Raw genomic sequence first — 20340 nt, 5'->3', positions numbered from 1 at the left:
CATTCGTGGCTTTGTTTTTCTAGATGCTTCTGAGAGAAGGCCATCCCCAGATTTCCCCACAGAAAAGTGTGTGTACAGACTCCAGCTCGTCATCACCAATTGACTCCCATATTAGGGCTCACTTTGATTCAATCTACAGAAGAGCCAATCATTCAGAGAATACAATTTCTTTTTGAAACTACACAGGCGATGTGTAAGGTGTTAATTACCATATTTACAAGAATCCTTGCTGCTTTCATGGAGAGGAGGTATCTGATGATAGGGCCCAACAGCTGTCCACAGTTCATGGTTGACGTCTGAAGGCTGAGAAACTTCCGTCTTGAGGTTTACTTGATTTTCACTAGTCCTCACCAAATCAGAATTAGCTATATTTGGGGGGTAAGTGGCATCCTCGTGGATCTCTGATGGACTCGGTTTACTGAAAGTGTTAAGTGACATTTGTACTAAAGCTTCATGTGTGAGGAGTGAATTTTCATGACACAAACCCTCAGATCGATTAAATTCCATTACCTCTGTAAAGAAATACAGAAAAAGTACTATAATTTATCCAGCAACTTAAACAAATGTAGTAACGTGTTTATTTCTACTAGAATCTCACAATCAAGACCTCAATAAGAGTGACATCAATAAGAATATCACCATTTACTCTTTCTTCTCATTCCATTTAAATGAGCTAGAACCAAAGCTTTCAATTCACTATGTACAATGTCTTTTATAACAAAGCTGAAGTGTCTTAGACTATTAAAGAGTTTCTACTTTATTTTAATCAAAGAGAGAACATTTTAATTTTTACTAAATAAAAATTGAAAACATATCCATATATACGTAAGGAATTTGCAATAAATGTAATTTAGCAAACTTGAAAGAAAAATCAGATGCAACACAGTTCTTTCTTATATACTCATTAGCTTTTACAACTTCATGCATTATCAATAAAAAGCATACATGCAACACATATAGCACAGAAAACTAAACTCCTGGGATAATGGAATTGCCAAGCCTTGTCAGAGAGGATGAAAAGAAAACACATAATCTGCTGAGAAAGATTTCATCCTACTCAGACACATCCCAGGTCATTAATTAGCACTGACGCAAGATAGAAAAGATAGGTAGAAAGGAAACAAAAGGGTGAGGAAAAGAAACTGTATCTTTAACTCCAGAGCCTATGGGAAAGCTCCTCTCACCTTTTATCCCCAGGCCAGTTTCTCCTCCACACCTGGAACAAACTGAATCCAGCAAAGTAGAAAATGAATAATTACTGACAAATGTATGAATCGTAGAATTATTATAAATTCACTCATCTATGAAAATTGCCTCATTTTGATTAAGCTCAAGTGCATTATTAGCTTACACAATGTATTTTCAGACTAAACAAAGGGAGATGTAATATTTTTAGAAACCTATAATCTAGGATACATTCCCAATGTTACCTACGGATCAGATAGAGGAGACAACATGGAACTAAGGGCCTGAGAAAGGCCAGGCTCCCATAAATGGCCTCACAATCACCAGGCTGAGGCCATTCCCAATTACATTTCCATGCCCATCTGAGACCCCAAAGCTGCTTCTTACACTCAACAGCACTGCTCTGAAAACACATCTGCACTTTCACTTTCTTTTGGCTTTTGCTTTTCACTTTCTAAGGAAGCACTCCCTCTTTGCTAAAACCTGATTCATTCTTAAATTATTTTCTGTGATAGGTCAAGAGCCTGGAAAGTAGAGTAGAGGTATCATCTTTCTTTGGACAGATCTCTTTGAGTCCCATTATGGTGACAGTGCAAATCATGTTAACTATTATTAGTGATATGGATTTGGAATTTAATCTATCCAATTCACAAAGAGAGAATAAGCTTAGCATAACAGAATAGTGTTTTATTTGCATATAATATATATTCATACCTAACTGGTGTATGAATCATAGATAATAGAATATTCTTATTATATCCTATAAGAATAGATTATATAAACAGGGTCCTTAAAATACTGGAAAAATGGCATGCTCACAGTGAACATGCTTCTAAGGCAAACCTGCCCTCACCTCACTGGTCAATCTGATTCTATGTTCCTTCCTCAGGGAAAGGTGTCTCTGAATACAATGATCCAATAGAACCTTGGTCTTTAAAATTTCCATGTTTTAAGTCAAGACACAAGCATTGCTTCTGAAAGCTCCTAGCTTTTATTATATACTAATTTGAGACGCTTTTGTGAGCTCTTACACAACAATGAGTAACACCAGTGTGTGTATAGCATCCTGGGAGGACTGAGCTTGCCTTTGAAAGCTGCTTCGACACCCTGGAAGAGCCATACCTCCTTGCTTCCTGGTGGAAAGGCTGCTGGGAGTCTACTCTGCTGGCTGTGCTTCCTGGGACACTGCAGGCCCTGTTGGGTGCCCATGCTCTCTCTCTCTCTCCCTATCCACCACCCTCTGGCCCTCACTCAGCCACTCCAGGTTTTGCTGGTACTCCTGGAGCTGATGGTCCAGCTCACTGCAGTTCTTCAGCAGAAGCTCCTCCTGTGTCTGGCACTCCCATTCCTGCGCCTGCAGCCAGCTCTCCTTAGCCTCTTGCTCCCGCTGCTGCTGGTCACACCTGCGGTGCCAGCGCTGCTGTTCCTGCTGGAACTGGTGTTGGAGCTTATGGATGTTAGCCAGCTCCTCACACTGCTTCTCCAGGTTGCGGGACTTTTCCTGGTCTTGGAAGGAGCCGCCTCACAAAGAGCGGCTGGGAGCCAGGCTCTCCTGCTGGAGAACCAGCTTGTGGATCTCAATGTGGCTATCCTGAATGGTCAAGGAGGCCTATAGGGCAGCAGAGGACAAATGAATAAACAAGCTTGTGTATTGTTTGCCTCTTGGGTTGGAAACATCCCTGAACACAAAATGTATAATCAAACTATTTCTTTTAATATTCTGTCCTTTTTCCAAATCACATGTAAAGACAGACTTTGGCATTTCAAATAGGTTTATCTTTAGTTCTTAATGACATTATCTGGGAAATTACAGAGAGAAGAAATCATGCACAGAATCAATATCATTTTTCCTTAGTGTCTGAGGGGATTGGTTCCAGGACTCCCTTAGTGTTTGCACATAACCTACACACATCCTCCTGCATACTTTGAATCATCTCTAGATGACTCATAATTCCTAATACAATGCCCACACATCACTTCATGTGCACAAAGCCAGTGTAATACTCAGCAAGATGCAAACTCAAGTTTTGCTTTTTGGAACTTTATGAATTTTTTCCCTACATTTTCTATCCAATGTTGTTTGAATGAAAGGATGCATAAAATGTGGTTACAGAAGGTTCATTTTACTCAATCCCTTTTCTGGAAATGTCATTGATTGCCAGCTATTGGATAATATTTAAGTAAGTCTACTTAATAATAATATAGTACATAAACTCATAAGACTCTACATTCTCATTCTAGACCTCATTCTCTTTCTGAGTTCTCCCTATTAATAAATGAATAGTCACATTAATTTTAAAATCTATGTAAACCTAGTAATATTTTTTATTTGAATCCCAAACCAGAAATTACTTGAGTCACATAGGTTGCTTTCATAAAGACATAAAAATAAAAGTTAACTATTTGGAGAGATTTGATAAATATCTCTTTATAGCATAATGTTTAAGGATAGCAGTTAATGCTATTTTCAGGATATATGTAAGTGGCTGAATAGTCTGCTTACTGTTATGTCTTTGCATTTTCACAGGAAGGTCATGCATAAAACACTAAGCTGAAATTCATTTGTTTAATAGATTGGTAACAGGAGGCTGGAATGATTAAAATAGATACTCTAAATCCCAGAGGACTTACCAAACATATTTTAAAAAAACATTTTGAGTTATGGTATCTGCCTATGAAAAGTTTGGCAACATCACAGAAAATAATTGCCAAGATTTGGATAGATACCACTAAGCCAAAAAATTCTCTGTGAATGTCCTTGGAAGCTTTTCATTTTGAAAGTTCCCATTTAAAGTGCAAAGATGTACAGAAGGGGCAGATTGAAAATGGACACATACTGGGTATCTGGGTATGTGTGTATTTTGACTTATATGAGAAATCATTACTCTCTTAGGAATAAATTCACATTTTTCCTTTCTAAGAATTTTTTAAACAGTCCATATAACATATGCTGGGAAGATGGGGGTTTGAATATTATTAGTTCTTTGTTCAGCAGTTTTCTATACTTTTGAAAGTTAGAGAACTAAAATATATTTTAAATGTGTACCCGTTTTAGAGTAAGACTCAAAAAGACATTAATGGGGCCTTTTGAAATGAAATTCATATTTTTAGATTTGAGAATTATTTTTAAAATTTCAGGCTCCCTTGAATATTTGGTTAATGACCTTTAAGAGCTGTTAGAGAACAATGATTATCATTGAGAATAGATGATATTTAAAATGCTCTTTAAATATGAAATAATTAGCACATAATAAACCACTCAGGACTCGCTGACCTGGCAGAACATGGGCAATGATAACTCTCAGGTAAGGATTACCATTAGAATAATTCAGCATGACTATGAAGACTTCTTTTGTCTACTTATCATTTGAGATAAGACTATTTTGTTCCCTTACACAGAGGTGGGATTCAAAGATTGGATATTCATTTCCCAAATTAAAGTTTGCACTTATTTTTAGGAGAGAACAGCACTTTTTTAGGAATCCACAATTCATTCTCTCTTCACTTATTTTGCCAGAATATCTGTGCCTTTTCCTTTTTTCACTCATTCTACCTATTTTCTGACCCTATTCTCAAATGATAAAATTTCATTTTCATCTCATTCAGACACGCTTATGTAAAAACGTTAAGCATGGATAAGAAATTCAGCTTCTAAAGAGATGACTGTACCATGAACGAAAATCTTTCAGAGACCATATCCTTATTTTTTTTAAATTTTATTTATTTATTTATTTATTTATTTATTATTAGTTGTTCAAAACATTACATAGCTCTTGGCATATCATATTTCATACATTTGATTCAAGTGGGTTATGAACTCCCATTTTCCCCCCGTATACAGATTGCAGAATCGGTAGGGAAAGGGAGAGAGAAGGGAAATTGCATGGAAATGGAAGGAGACCATATCTTTAGAGGAGCCAAAAAGTTTTAGCCTGGTTGAAAAAGTCTACTGTAGACTTTGGTGTTTCCCAAGTGGCTTCAACCTAATGCATTGAAAAAAATGAGGTCATTTAGGTCACAGGGCATTTTGAAACTTGAATCCACTTGGCTGCATTCAGAGTTGAATAGAAGAGAGATGAACTTGTATTTTACCAGGTAACACAACCCAGGATGCTCAAGGTTTTTTTATTCCTTAGTTGACATTTAAAAGAAAGCATATTTTTAAACATATTTGTTTTACATGATAAATTCATCTCTAAGAACACCTATTCCAGATCAGCATCTCTGATGTAAGGCACTAAAGGCAATTCCACAAACTGTGAATAAGGAACTTACTATCACCACTGTTAATTAACAGACTTTCAGAAGTTTCATCTGAAGCAATAAATCAAGAAAATGAAATTGATAGGACTATTAAAGAACAGTTAAATAACTAATATTTTCAAATTTTTATTTTCTACCTGGGATATACTTTAAAGAATCAAAGGGAAAGCTATTAAAATAAAAAAGTTAATTGAGTATACCAGTTAAAAAATAAATACATAAATATCAATACCTTTACTTACAACCATTAGGGAAACATATATATAGTGCCTATATGAAGATATTCTAAATCTTTCTAACAGAACATAAAATAAGAGATAACTGGCCCATGTTCTTAGACAAGAGGACTGGTTATGGCAGAAGTTCCAATTCTCTCCAATTTAATTCATAAATAAAATAAAATTTTGATTTTGTGGCCTTGGTAGGAAATAATTGACAGAGTGATTCAAAAGTTCTGGTAAAAGTATATGTAAATATATGGAAAAATAAGAGGAGACTAGCACTGTCATATATTCAAATGTAATCCAAAGTTTATTCATTAATCAATGTGATAATAATGAAGTCTTGATGTAATTGGGTTGAAGTATAAATAAGGACACAACAAATGCAGTATGATTTAACATTTTTTGGTGACAAATTAGACTTAAACTTCTTTTAAGATTCAAAAGGTATACAAATATGAAATATGAATGAATAATAAACCAGGAAGGGTTAAGAAGTTTAGTCTCACTAGTAATCACAGAAATGCAAATTAAAATAATCAGATTCTTGACCCATTTTCAAATTGAAGAGAAAAAGACAGAAAGAAAGAGAAAGAAAAAGAAAATAGTTCTAGTAATTTATCCTGAAGAAACTGGATAAATTATGGCTACAGAGATCAGCATACAAGGATGTCCACATTTTGTGCTATTAATAGTACAAAAGTGTAGTTAATCAGTGATTGCATAAATTTCATAGACTTGAATATTACATATTCATTGAAAATCATGCTACTGCAGAATAGAGGATGGCACAGACAGGTGTTGCTAACATATATACACAAAACTATCCAGAATCTGGAGGGATGTGCACCAGATGATGGTGGTGATTCCTCTCCACAGACTCACAAGCCATTTCTTTTATCTATTTGTATTTCCAAATTTCTTCAAATCCTTTTTACTAGATAAACATTGATTTTATAGCATTACAATTTTTTTAATCAGTAAATTAAGCAACTGGGTGCCCTGACCCTCTTTTTTTGTGCATGACCTGAGGGATCCCTCAGCACTCTAATCCTCAATTCAAACATATTTTTATGCTTATTTTTCCTTATAAGACCTTTGAGAATAGGTCTTGTGGTCCTTTTGCTTTTGTGGACTTAACCCTCAGCACAGTGTCCAGCACAGACAGAGGGGGTATTCAAAAAATGTTAAGCAATGGGGAAAGGAAAAAAAAAAAGAGTGGATGGATTATTTAACTGCTCCTAAATGCTCCTAAGGCCACATGTGGAAGTGAAAAAGTTTAGGTGTGAATTTAAGTTTTCACCAGAAAATGTGAAGTCATGCTACACTCACCTAAGAGCTTCATTGTAAATGTAAAGCCAGAACATATTCATCACTATTTTCTAAAGATATGAACTGTTTTATGGTTTCAGAGAAGAATGGTATAAAATGTAGTAGTGGTGTTGCCTCATGATTACAAAACCAGGTGAAGTTCAGCTCATCTGGCTGGCTTACTCTTAGGGGGTTGGTATTCTTCTGAGATCACTTACTACCTCTCAAGATATTCTAATTTCTAAAGTCTGGGAATCATCAAAGTGAATTGCATTAAGAGAAACATTCACAAGGTCAAAGATTAGCAGAAGGTCGTTACCTGAAGGTTATATAAAAGACAGGTTAAATTCTGTATAGCTTGTACAATCTGAAAAATAAGATGGTATATATCAAATTCTTGAAAATCTTTCATTAGCTACAAATCAAAAAAGCATAGTCATATATTTAAAGCATACATAGCTTACCTCTGACTGTGAAGATTCTGAAAAACATCTATATTTCATCTACAAAACATAAAAACATAAGAAAATGAATAGCCACTCTACCTTTTGAAAAAGCTGTTCTAAAATGCATGACCTGCATCCTCTCTAAACTCAGTTACCTCATCTATAGTGACTCTGAAGCCTCCTAGGAAGAAAAACCTACAGGAACCCCCACTTGAAAGCAAGAGCCTCCCTCATGCAAACTTGGTGTTAGGGATGCATGGCAAGTTTTACCAAGCCAGGTCTTAAAACAAGGGAGGACTGAGAGGAAGCCTTGCAAGGGACACATATTTACTGCATGCAGACCGCACTATAAACTGAGCACTCTGTGCCCAGGTTGAAGTTGTCTCCTGAGTCACACTGACCCCTTACATCCTAGAGGCCAGATTTAGAAGACAGAGAACATTATATCAGGCCTCCAGCTCCCTGCCTCACTGGCTAAAATAGTCCCTGGTTGGGATAAGAAAACTGGTCTCCCCCAGAGCCTGCCTCAATTAGACTTCACTGGGCCAGTGCAAAGACTATAAATGAGGTCACAGGAGACATCTGTTCCTTGGGAAGTGGGTCTATGCTTCATTCTTTGTCCTGCCCACAGCACACATTAACGGAACATGTGGATACTAAGGGTTTCCAGTTTCCGGAATTGAATTAAACTTTGGTTATTCATCTATTGTCTATCTTTCAAATTGTACGTAAACCAGTGAGAAGCAGGACTTTGCATATTCAATATTATATCTGCAAACCTAAGAATGATGTCTGGCATGCAACAAACACTTGAATTTGATTGCACTCCACTCAATAAGTACTGATCACCCACTATCGACTCTATGCTTTATCCTATGGGAGATCATTTGACTCCCTGATCTCCAAGAGCCTATAGTTTCCAGTATGCTGCTTGTTTTCATCTGAGAAGATCTAATTTTAAGTGTAAAAAACAGTCAGCCATGGTAATGTTCTCAGGTAACTTTCAGCTTGTTGTTAAATGCAATCAGTTCAGGTTGATGATGAGCTAAACAGATCTTCTCTTCCCCCATATGGCAAATTAAAAATTTAATTACTGAGAAGACCCTCCAATAGAGAAAAGACAAAGTCTGAATAAAGGAGATGAGATTTAAAAAGCATTAGATCTGTGATCAACCCTATGGAAGATAACAAGGACTAAGTATCCCCATTCTTTAGTGAGTTTTGGAGTTTTTGCTTTTCTAATGCTTCTGTCCTTGCCCATCCAAATTTTATTATTTTTGTAGCAAGAAATCCAATGGTATAGAATTTTTATACTCTAAAAATTAAACACATAGAAATGAGTTGCCTTGTGCTACCCAAGAACTACCATTACTAGTGAGAAAGGAAATTGCACATTATCCTTTTAATGGAGTTGGTCTGCCACCTTGTGGTTCAAGAGCATAACTTCAATTGGTGGTTAACAGGATTTCTGCCATTGGGTTTTTGGAAGTGGGTGGTGGTGTTTTGTTGTTTTTTAATTCTTTCAGTAATATGTTTTAACCTTACCTTATTAAGTGAGATAATTGGAAACTATCCATTATACAATTTTTAAGAGTGTGATTTCAAGTGGTACCTCAGTTTAGTTCCTCAAAATGCCTTATTAAGTGCCAAATTTTCTAGATAGGTTAATACAAAGAGGAACCTGGACACTTAATCTCGATTATCCTCCTGTGACTAAATCATGAGTGGGAGCTGCTGTGATGGCTTTCCATTCAAGATTAAACTATCACTGACCAACTCTTCCTACCTCCCTCCCTCTTTCCTTCCTTCCTGATAACATGAAAACAGTTAAAAGCTACAAAACAGATTTAAAAGTGAAGTCTGTACTGAGAAGGATGAAAAGCAGAAATATTTTAAGACACATAAGTTAGAAAGTTTACAATCAGTTTTGTCACATTCACTTGTCTTATAAAGTTTTAAAATTACAGTTGTCTTTCCTATGTTTTTTTTTAAATCTTTGAACTTTTTCTCCTAGCCATATGTAATACATACATCACCTTACACTGATTAAAGCTAGACCCTTTGAGGCCCTTTCACACATAGTATTTCAATGAAACAGTGTCTAATCAGGACGCTGATGAAAAAGATATTTACTTTGTGGTGCTGTTTTTTAAAATTCTTTATTTGATGTCATATTTTTAAGAGAGAGAGAGAATTTTTTAATATTTATTTTTCAGTTTTCAGTGGACACAACATCTTTATTTTATTTTATGTGGTGCTGAGGATCGAACCCAGTGCCCAGCACATGCCAGACGAGTGTGTTACCACTTGAGACACATCCCCAGCCCTTGATGTCATATTTTATACCAAATACAAAATGCTACATTTACCACATATAGATGACATACACATTTATGTTCTTTCCTACACTGGCACATGCTGGTACTTGATAATGGGCCTCATTCAGTGCAATATCTGCACTTTGCCCCTCTGATGCCACAGTCAGATGTCTCCCTTTAAACCACAAGTCAAGTGGTTTGTCACTTGGCCTTATCACTTCCTTCATGTCTGCTTTCATAGCATTATATCAAAGAGGCCTTCCCTGGCCACCCTATCTAAAATGGAACCATTCTAAGTCTGTCACTCACTATCTCTTCTGCCTTGCTTATTTTTCTTTATAGCACTTGATGCAGCCTCCATGTTTATTTCTTTATATTTTGTTCTTCAGAAATTTAACTTCTTGGAGAGCAGGTATTCATGTCTTGTTCTACTATATCCTAGCACCAAGACGATGGTACACAACATATAGTAGGTACTCAATAAACATTTTTTTTCATTTGTCAAAACAAATCTTTACAAAACAACCTTCCTTCTTTCTGTGCTGCTGCCAGTAAAGAGGCTGCCTGAGGAGGCTCTCCTGGATCAGGCTTAATAAGGAGGTGAGGTTCTAGATGGACATCCTCAAAGCCACTCAACTCCCCCAGTTCAGCATAGATATGCAGCTTTACCTCCAAATATGTGCAAATTTGCTGGTCTTGATTACTGAGTATTTCTGTGGAATAGAATTTACCATAGAAGTTTATCACTACCATGAATACAACAAATTATATACAAATTCAAGTTAGGAGATAAAGATGCTACTTAGTTAGTGAGTTGTGTGATCTAAAAGGTAAAGCTAATTCCATTGGGTATGACAGACCCAGGTTCAAATCTTGCTTCTTCTACTTAGTGACTGTGGCCCCCAGAAATTGACTTATCAACACTCTCAGCTTCCTCTGCACTTCATTCCCCTATTTCCAGAAAACCATGCAAAGTTCTTTTTTGTTTATGCAGGCTGTTTCCTATTAAGACTAGACACCCTGCTCAGGAATAAAAATTGAGGCAGCCCTGTCCAGAATGAGCGAATTCCCACAGGGGAAAACAACACAAATAGACATACAAATAAACACAAATAGACTGAAACTCCTAAGTCCTCAGCCAGTCATGGTCAAAACCAAGCATGCTGGCTTATTTCTTTGTTTCTAAACACCCAATTTCTGTGACCACCCTTGCATGCATCCTTCTCTCCTGATTTCACTATGTTACAAAATTCTTAAACCTAAGAAACCTTAACCAAAATCTAATCCAGGAGTTCTCAGCCCTCTGTGCTCCTCAAGATTACCTGGGGGAGTTTAAAAATACTCAGGTCTACTCTGCACACCTCACTGATTCTGAGTCAGTTGGTTGAGGATGAGCAATCTCCTCAAGTGAGCTAATCTTACTTTACAGATTTGCATTTGATGGCCAGACCTATTGGGTTCCTTGTGCAGTCATAAAACTACAATATGACAGTGTTGGACCTAAAATTAAACCATCAGGAAGCAGTTCCAATATTCATCAATACCACACTGCCCAGTTACTGTTTCATGCATGCATTTCTGTGTGTTTTAATCATTAAGGTAAAAGAAGGAGCTTGGCTAGAATCAGGATGTTTTCCTGGAAGATGGTCAGTGCAAGCCTCAGAAACACACAGTTAACCTTCCATTCATGACACCAGGGCTTTCCCAATACCCAACTAGCACACCATGACCAGGGAGCCAGAAGGGCCCACACCATACCTTGACATTGCTGAATTCTGGCCACTCTGGCTTCAGCTTTCCACTTCTCTTCATCGGATTCACTTGTCCTTCCCCCTTCTTCTTCTGGGCAACTTTAAGAGACAATAGTCAAGGAACACAACTGAAACTAAATCCAAGTATGTGTAGGATCATTAGGAAAACATGGAAACTTGGTAATAAAATTAATTTATAAAAGCAAAAAAATCAGCATAAAGAGAATTAGTGATGCTCCCTGGCCAAGAGCTTGGTTTTCTTGAGAGAAAAGGACTGTGAAAAATATAACATGATTCTCAAAGTCAGCAGTGTAGGGTGATTCAAATATTCCAACACACACACACACACACACACACACCCAACACCCATGTTTGGTACAAATAAGATAATATTTTTTAATTTTTTACAACATTTGGGTGTTTTAACAGGTGAGAGTAAAAGCATTGGGGGGTGGAATTAGGGAGCCATACTGAGTGGATACAGTGGAGATAGAGAAAGTTTACATAATAGTAAAATCCAACTAATCAAATTACCATTAAGAGTGATGTCTTGCACCCACATTTATACAAACTGTCCTTGAGTACCCAAGAGAAATAGATTGATTTAGAACCTTTAGTTCCACTAATCTAAAAACATTTATTGAATGATTCCTCAATACAAGGCACCCAGAGGTATGCATGACATGTCCCTGCCCTCAAGGAGCTTCCAATCTGATGAAATAAGCACATATATATGTACATACATGTAAAAGATAAGATCCACAAGCACCAGATAAATGCCTTAGAGAGCAAATGCTAAGTCTTCATGAATCAGGTGAGGACAGAAGCTGTACCACAGTGCACAGGCAGAGGGAAGGGGAGGGCACTGCATGCAAAGAGGAGTGTGGACTACAGACCTGCAGGTGATGCGCTGTCACTATCACAGGCAGGTGCAGGGGCAGGGAGGAGACCATTCTGGCTGAAGCAGCATTTTCATGCAGGGGAGACACGGTTTTAATATATTTTCCCAATTGAACAAGCACATTCCATGGACCAAAGACAGAAGGCAATGTTACCTTTCTACTGCCTGTTGGATCCACCTCATCCAGTTATTCCGTTCCTCCTTGGAATTGGTGTGATTTTCATACATCTCGGGACCAGTTGATGAAGCACTGATTAGAAACATTCCTCTCTCCTCATTAGCAACTTCTCTAGCAGTAAGCTTCTGAAGGGAAATAACGGATGGTTTCTAATCCCTACATAAAATAGGAGGATGTGCAGATGAACCCGTGTCGATTCTAAGGGTCACGCTGAACACATGAGCCATGGAAACACAGGACTAGGGAAACCTTTATTTCACTTCCCACTTTTCAAAAGAGCTGAAGAAGTCGATAAGATCTCTAAGGGAGAGGGTATGGAGAAGAAAGAATAGAAAGAAAAGGTTTAGGGGAATGTTTGTGGTTAACAATTAGTGGTTTAAAAAGTCAACTTTTTAAAAAGACAGAGAAAAGTCAGAGAACTCATTTAAAAAATATCAAAATGCTGTGGTCAGGGACGAGGGATTTTTCTATGAGGACATGAGAAAGGAAATAGTCTCTAAAACATGACAGATGGAGAAGGATGATGGACTGAAGAGTCCCTTGAATTTGGCAATTAATAGCAATATAGTTTCAGTGATTATTTAATGGGCACAAATCCCCAGATATCAACAACATTGACTATAAAAAAAAGGTAAGAAAGAGAAGGCCAGACCTTACATTCCCCAGATGTCACCAGCCTCTTCTGCTATTGTCCTGTACAACCCAGCAACAGAACTGCTACAGCTCTATCTGTAGGTATCTCTCCTCACCAGCCAAATAAGCCGATTAGTGGACAGTGTGTCTAATTCATCTTTCTGCGCCAGGCACACTGTCTTGCACAGAGCAGGCACACAACAAATAGATTTAACATGATTCCACTGGAGAGAAATAGGAGGAAAGCCTAAAATGTGAAGCCACACTGTGATTCAGCCACCTGTTCTATGGACATTCACTGTAGTCCTTAGATGCCTCACGTGCAGTTCTGGTGACCCAAAGATGAAGACAACCTTGATTGACACTGACTTGGACCAGGAGCTGAAATAACGGCCAAAAGAATGCCTGCCGCTGAGCAGTGTGGGGGCAAAAATGAAAACTTGGCTTTGGTTTGTGGCTCTCGACACTGTTTACAGAGCTGGCTGCAGTATGTGGTTTACTTTCTCCCTCATGGACTGAGTGACATTTTTACCCAAAACATGCTGCTCTGTGCACTGCTGCTGGCTCCTTGGCACTGGCTTGTCTGCCCTCCTGACTCTGCAGTCATCACTGCCAGATCCGAAGTTCTGTGCCAGGGGGGACCTGGAGTACCTCCTCCATGTTTTTTAAAGTAGCATGAAAATATAAGATGGGACAGACAGACAATTGGTCCACCTGGTTCTGTGTTTGGCCTCTGAAAATGGAAGCAAAAGCAATTTTGTGGCAAGCCTTCTTCAATATGGCCTTCTGTAATGAGGAAAGGTCTTCTGAGCAATGTTGTTCTATTACAGCCCTATTACCTGAAGTATCATCTGCCTCCCTTGATTCAATGTACTGTTTCAACTTTCTCAGATTACAAGGTTGATGGTGTCTATATGTAAAAATTCAGAGTGGGTTTAAATTGCTTAAGACATAAGCAAGAGTGAAATCACTTGAGTCAGAGTTATTGGGGGAGGGGCACTGGCAGAGTAAGGTTTTGTTTTGTTTTGTTTTTATTTTTTTTGTTTTTGGTGTCAGGTATTGAACCCAAGGGCATTTAACCACTGAGCTACATCTCTAGCACTTTTTATTTTTTATTTTGAGACAGGGTCTCACTAAGTTGCTTAGAGCTTCGCTAAATTGCTGAGTCTGGCTTTGAACCTACGATCCTCCTGCCTCAGCCTCCCAAGCCACTGGGATTACAGGTGCCACCTCACCTGGCATGATAAGATCTTTAAAAAGTGAAGAATAGATAAAGGGATATAAAGTCTCACTCATTAAATAACCTTTAGGCCAGAAGATACCATACCGAGGCAAGCCCATCACTACTCATAGTAATTATGTGAACCACTAAGCTGCAAACAAGAACTCAAATTCCCAGGATAAAAGGCAACATGGCTTCTCTGGAGACAGATATTAAACACTGGTAATGCAAAGATGTTTATTTGTGCCATAGCATTTAAAAAACATTTCTTACAAAATAAGTTGCTAACATTTAAAAACGGAGAGATTCTACCATTAAAAAAAAAACCTCTAGGATTCTGTGTGCTTGGTAAAACAGAACATTGGCAATACTAGGTACATATTCTCATTTAAAAACACTGACTATGGCTGAGTATTGGCTCTGCTAAGCTGGAATGTGTATCACTAGTTGACGACAGTCTCCATCATTCTCTGCTGCCTCCGCCACACTGACTCCTTGATGCTGAACTGGGATTCACTCACTTCCATTCCTGCCCAATCCCTATGGACATATGAAGCTGAAGACCAATGATGCAGGGAAAGACAAAAAGGAGCTGCTCCCTTTAGTTCTGTTATTATATCATATGCACTTTGCACTGATTCTGAACTTATCTATACATTTTGTAGGTTTGGTTCCCACTCATTCCCAGCTGAGTCCTCTTTAAAAACAAACAAACAAACAAACAAAACCATCTGGTAAGGACACTACTCTATCTTCTTACTACTTTCAGATACTTAGCTTCTGGCTGTTTCCCAGTTCATCATGTCTTCTATAACATGCAGCAGGATAAACATCTTAGTACTAATGAAGGTTTTTCTAAAGGGCACAAGGAATGAAGAATCTCTCTTTTTGATCTGAGAGTGAGAATAATTTTCTGAAACATTAGGATGGGAACTAGGAAATGAGGGTATCTGTGTACCCCTAGCTAATGCTTCAATTCTCCAAGATGTTCACTAAAAGAGATTGATGGCGCACGGACAGATATAAGAGATGTCAGACAGATGTAACTAAAAGGTCTATGAGCAAACAGCAGGGTGCACTTGACACTAAGGATAAAATCCTGCTTTCTCTTTTACTCCCTGCTATCACCCTTATGATATGAATGCAGAAACAATATTAGCAACATTTTACTATTGTTCATGGCCAAACACATTTTACCAAAAACTAAGTAGTGGCTGCCTTCATTCTGATATTTGACTAACTGCATTCCAAACTGCCTGTTTAAAGTTAAGTGTGGTCTATGGGTGGTCTATGCAGATCATGTGAGATAAGAGGCCCAGATCCATATCTCAAGTCATACTGTAAGTTGAGCATCATGGCTTGACCTTCATCCATATGCTATATTGCCTAGAAAACAAGATGATCGTCTTCATACTGTATCTAATTCTTGATTAATGTGCCAGTCATTTGGCTTGAAATACCACCCAAGAAGCAGGATTTGCTTCTCTTTCTGGCCTTCAGTTTTGAAGAAATCTCAGTTTCTATAAAGATATGCTGAGATTTTCCTTCTTCCAGCCTGGTTTGAACCATCCCATGGATTAATCAAAACTGTTCCCTTCACTTGCCATTTTTTTCTCCATATTCCTTCAGAATATCCCAGATACCAGAGAGGCAGCTGGAAAAATCAGCAAGTTTTCATGAAAGTTGCAATAGTTACAATGCAAATGCATCAGGGACATGGGGCTTGTTGAAGGCTTCTTGTCATCCTCTGCTTTAGCTCTGTGAAAAACATTTCACCTTTGAACAACTCAGCATGGCTGAGCAGAATGAAGAAGCCTCTCTAGCCAACTGACACATACCAGCAAACACTGCTCCAGCCATCTCACCCGAGAATCTCATCACCACAGACATGCTTCTTTGTTTTCTTGGAACAGCAAGATAGAAACTTCATTGAGCTTTGAATTTTCCAAAACCAGATGGAATAAATGCTATCTGCTAATGTACCAAATAGCATGTCATTCAATGGATAATAGATACATTTTACAGAGCCATCACTGTACTGCCCCTGTCAGTATTGTCTCTTGGATTCTTCTTGTTAACAGAGCCTGATGCTCCATGATGCCCATAAGAAGTAAATGGATGCTATCTTCCTTCTCCACACCATTGTGGACTACATAGATGCTATGTAAGAAATGTGATAAATTGTTGGCTTTCACTAAACCTAATTACAACTCAATAATAAGATTACACATTACAAAGGTAAGTGTTATTCACGACCTTAGTCATCAGAACCGGTTGTAGTAGAAATAAGAAAGAATCTTCTTCAGAATCTTCTTCTTCAGATGTCAGGATGGTGTTCACTTGTTTGGCAGAGGGAACATTATAGTGACAGTTACAAATGGGGCCAGCAAGCAGCACAACAAGGCAATCCCAGTAGGAATGGAAGGAGCAAGATGCTGAAAGTGACCCTTTGTCCCCAGCATTTAACATTTCAGTCATTAGATCTGAGAGAAGGATATAGGGTTTGGGGATAAGAGGAAAGACCGAGATAGACATAACAGAGAAGTACCCGGGGTTGGGGGGCAGGGGGTCTCAGGGAAGTGCCTATTCACTATCTAGTACCAAAGTACTACAATCTTTTCACAATTCAAATAGTTACTAAATCAGCTGTAAAATCACTAATAATAATGGAACTATATGAGGTGCATTTTATTTCACTAAGAATTTCGGGCATTTTTTTCCCCAAGGAAATGCAGAATGAAGTCTTATTAAAAATATGCATCATATAGTCATATACTTACTACCACTACAAAGATGTATTTCTGGTCTTTTTCTTGTAAAAAGCACAGCACATCAGATAGAAGTATAGCTAGGATATCTTCAAAGAAAAAAAAAAACATTACTAATGTTAGTGATGCAAATCATATTTCAAATGCCTTTATTAAATATTCTAATTTCATGCTTCCAATTTAAATAAATTGAATAAAAATTAAGTGACTCAGGTTAGTCTAATTATAAAACTTTTATTAAATCCCCAGTATTATGATCATGAAGGATATACAAACAACTTAGTAAAAAGCCAATTTTAAGTGTGCATGTTTGTATGTACAACTATACATATACATACAGAATTTAAATTGAAGATTTCAAAATGGATGGAAAATATCTTACAGAAAGAAAGTTATAATAGACTGGAGCAAGCCCTTACATTTAGGGGAAAACCATGCTCAATTAAAAATGTAAAAAGGGGACTGGGGTTGTGGCTCAGCAGTAGAGCACTCACCTAGCATGTGTGAGGCCCTGAGTTAGATCCTCATCACCACATAAAAATAAATAAATAAAATAAAGGTATTGTGTCCAACTACAACTAAAAAATAAATATTTTTTAAAAATATAAAAAGGCAGCTTCCACATCAACTTATATATGAAAACCTGCTCCTTTGTTTCATGGAGAGTTGAGTGAAGTTTGAGTGTTTAGATTTCTCTTGCAAATTGTTTACAAAAGCCCACCTTCACTGGAACCACTGCACACACAGGCTGACCTGCACAGTGAATCTCTTAAAGGGACAAGGAACAATCAGATCTATGGATAGTGGTTAATGCTTTTTCAATACAACGTTGCAACCTGTCAAACAACAAATCCCATTTCAGACATTAGCTGAACTTCCAACAAAACCTGATCATCCTCATGTGGATAATGACCTTGATTTTAACAATTTAACTAGAATTTAACATTTTCTTCCTCTTGTTGATCACCTGAGAACATTACTACGATGAAGTGTTAAAAACAAGGAGACCAGTCCTGTAGCTCTTATTCCTGGCTGCAAAGCAGACTTACCTGGGGGAACTTTAAAACATCCCTCTGAGCTGGTTTTCATCCCTTCACTGACAAAATCAGAATCTTGGGAGGAGACTTAAGCATCATTGATTTTTTTTAAGCTCCAGGGGTGATTTTAGCGTGTAGCCAGAGTAAAAAAGCCTGGGTCAGGCAAGGTCCTACCTATACGACCTCAAGAATGGAAATCAGCTGGTTTAGAGTCTAACCAGATTAACAGAATTGAGTTAATGCCATGAGCAAAAGGTAGCCTGAGGAAGTACTTACAAAAGGGCCAACAAGCAGGTGGATGTGTGTTACAGTGCTCAATAACAAAATCGATATTCAGAGTTTTCTCACTTGCTCCCTTCACAGTCTGACAGCTTCAGGCTGACGTGGCACACAATGGACCCTACCTGTGTAGGTATGATAATACCTTGCTATCAACACAACTGACAGAATAATATTCCTGTGCCAATGATGAGCAGAACTCTCAGCTCCTTTAATTTTAGACATCACAAAGATGCACATTCATAAAAATACATAGGAAAGTTGTTGGTCGGGACAGCAAATTCCCATCAAAGACATGATCACTGGTCACACTTACCTATTGAACTTCACAACTTGATCTTTCAACTGAAAAATCAAGCGTCTGTGTATGCAGTCCTGCCACTCAGAACCATCCTTCCTCTGAAAACCTGTCTTCTGTTGCCTGAACAACAGGAATGAAGGGAGGAGTGGGTCTGGTGTAGGCACCTTTGAAACGTCCCATGGTGGTTTTCTAGTAAACGAGGCCATCGTACAGCAGGGTCCGCTCTGTACTCATCAGGTCCTGCTTTCTAAACACGTGGCCATTTTTCAGCTTTGTGTACATTTTGTTTTCGATCTTACTTAGGATCTCAAGCCATTTTTGTTTTTTCTCATATTTGTTGACTTTCAGACCCATGGCTGCAATCATGTCTTCAATTAAGCAAAGAGCTTTGCATAAGTCTTTATGTTCTTCAGTTCTTTCTGCATGGGAAAAAGAGAGAAAGAACACCATACAATAAGCCACTGAAAGAACACCATCCAATAAGAGCACTAGAAAAGAAAGGGTTTTTTTTTCCTTTAGTTATTAAATATAGTTATATCCAAATAGCAAAAACTCCATGGGAAAAGTGCTGGATTAAATTCAAATACTACATTATCACTCTGCACTTCCCACTCCCCAAAACGAAACATTAAAATACTTGATTATAAAAGATTTGCATTATTAAATATGTTTTAGGGGACAATAAGATAGCTGAGTTCTATCCCCTGTAGTAGGAAAATTGTCACAGCCAATTCAGGGCTTCCTTACACCTTCCTAGACACAGCAATCCAGTAATTACTGCACCAAGTTTCTAAGAACTGAAGCCATCCGTGGCATCTAGTCTCCATCCTCTTACAAACTCAGCCATGGGTAACCTGAGTGAACTTCAGATTTATTTGCCTTCCTGGATCCCTTCTTCCATAAAAAAATAACATTCAAAACTGTGTTTTCCAGCCATGTTGGCATACCTATGAACATTATAATTACAATATTTTCTTTGAGGTGGATGTGTGTTACAGTGCTCAATAACAAAGATGACGTTCAGAGTTTTCTCACTTGCTATGAAATAAATTAATCTATTTTTTAAGAGCTCCAAACAGTGCTTAATAGGCAAGTCAGTCATGCTCATGTCACCAGAGCAAATGATTATCAATTCCAGTAGTTACACTTTCAACCGCTGGCCACATGCTCTCATTTCTGTATCACCTTAAGAAAGTACTCTGGAGGAGTTTCTGAAATAGCCTCCTGAAGATGCACAGAAATGAAGTGAGCTCTTTTCTGTATTTGATGATAAGGTCACCTAAATGATGTTTATGAGGTGACTGGAACTCAAGGGCTAAAGAGAAGATGACAAAAGAAAAACTGAGAGAGAAACCAAAGACTCTCTAGAGGCTAGAACTGAAGAAATATATCTTAGAATGAGCAGTCAGTGGAGAATGGGAATCAACCCTCAAAAGGGTCTAAATATTTCCAGGATATAAACATCTTCATAGATTTGGGAGGGTCTGATCAGAAAACCTCAAGGAGCAGATCCTGATGCCCATCTG

General features: G+C 37.9%; 1 pseudogene; it reads right to left on the bottom strand.

Annotated features, from left to right (window-relative positions):
• Nucleotides 1–201: 201 nt before the first annotated feature.
• On the bottom strand, nt 202–19751 carry LOC114080238 (rho guanine nucleotide exchange factor 28-like; annotated as a pseudogene).
• Nucleotides 19752–20340: the final 589 nt, after the last annotated feature.

This window comes from Marmota flaviventris, chromosome 16 (genome assembly GCF_047511675.1).
Source record: "Marmota flaviventris isolate mMarFla1 chromosome 16, mMarFla1.hap1, whole genome shotgun sequence".
Taxonomy (NCBI): domain Eukaryota; kingdom Metazoa; phylum Chordata; class Mammalia; order Rodentia; family Sciuridae; genus Marmota; species Marmota flaviventris.
This window is presented reverse-complemented; position numbering and strand designations above follow the sequence as displayed.